Raw genomic sequence first — 1031 nt, 5'->3', positions numbered from 1 at the left:
TCCGCCAACATGGCACACGACACCAACGCATCAACGAGCAAAAAACATAGAGAGACTCATACCAGAGGGCGATATACCAAGCGAAATACATTGCACCATCTACCGGGAACCAAGAGGAATGCTACCGTGGTCGGACGAGGGGCTTCTTACCATGTCAATAAATAGCTTAATATACTTATTATTAAACGTTAAGTATTGATATTAAAGTCAAAATACGGAACCTCTGCCTTGGTACCTTCCGAATTTATATGCATATGGTCTACAATGGATTATATGGCCAAACAGTGAACAGACCACCAGGATTTCATCTTATTTCTGTCATTGTAAAACACAACTGACCTCACTTAAATTATTAAATAAATCTAACTCATTTTTGTCTTTTGTCGAGATTACTTGCCTAAATCTAGTTTTATTGAATTTTGGGGTGGAAAAGTTAACATACTCATTTAAATCAAGTAAACTGTACTTGAATTGCTGAAGTTTGTGGTAGGCATGATATGCTGAAGGTTGCGTGTGCGTGGACTGAAGTCGAATCAGCTCTCCGTGCTGATTCATTTTCGGATGGTGTTTTGCCTACTCTGCTTTGCCTGAGGAACTTACTGCAATAGCTTGATATCTGTGTTGGTAAGTAAAAAGTAACAAGTTCCTTAATTAAAAAAAAAACCCGATAGCTAGCATACAAGCTTTTTTATGCTAACAGACTAGCTCGCATCAAGACGGTTCGCCTGTTTAGTGTTGCTACTAAGCGTTAGCTAGGTAGAGCACTCCAATTCGATTAAAATTGTTTTATAGTGATATGTATTCATTTACGTCTTAAACCTGCAAGCTAGTTGTGTAAGATGACTGTTAGTATCTCTAGTGTAAATAAATTATTCCAAGTTTACCAACCAGTTGTACAGCTAGATATGTTAGACAGCTAGGTAGCTAGCTAGCTAGCAGCTGGTGGTTGAAATGTGAAACGTATGGTGAACATGGATTAAGGCGTCTAAACAGTTAACCCCTTCGGACCCAGCGTCCACTGTAATGAACAT

Source organism: Megalops cyprinoides, chromosome 1, assembly GCF_013368585.1.
Source record: "Megalops cyprinoides isolate fMegCyp1 chromosome 1, fMegCyp1.pri, whole genome shotgun sequence".
Classification (NCBI taxonomy): domain Eukaryota; kingdom Metazoa; phylum Chordata; class Actinopteri; order Elopiformes; family Megalopidae; genus Megalops; species Megalops cyprinoides.
Note: the sequence above shows the minus strand (reverse complement) of the source record.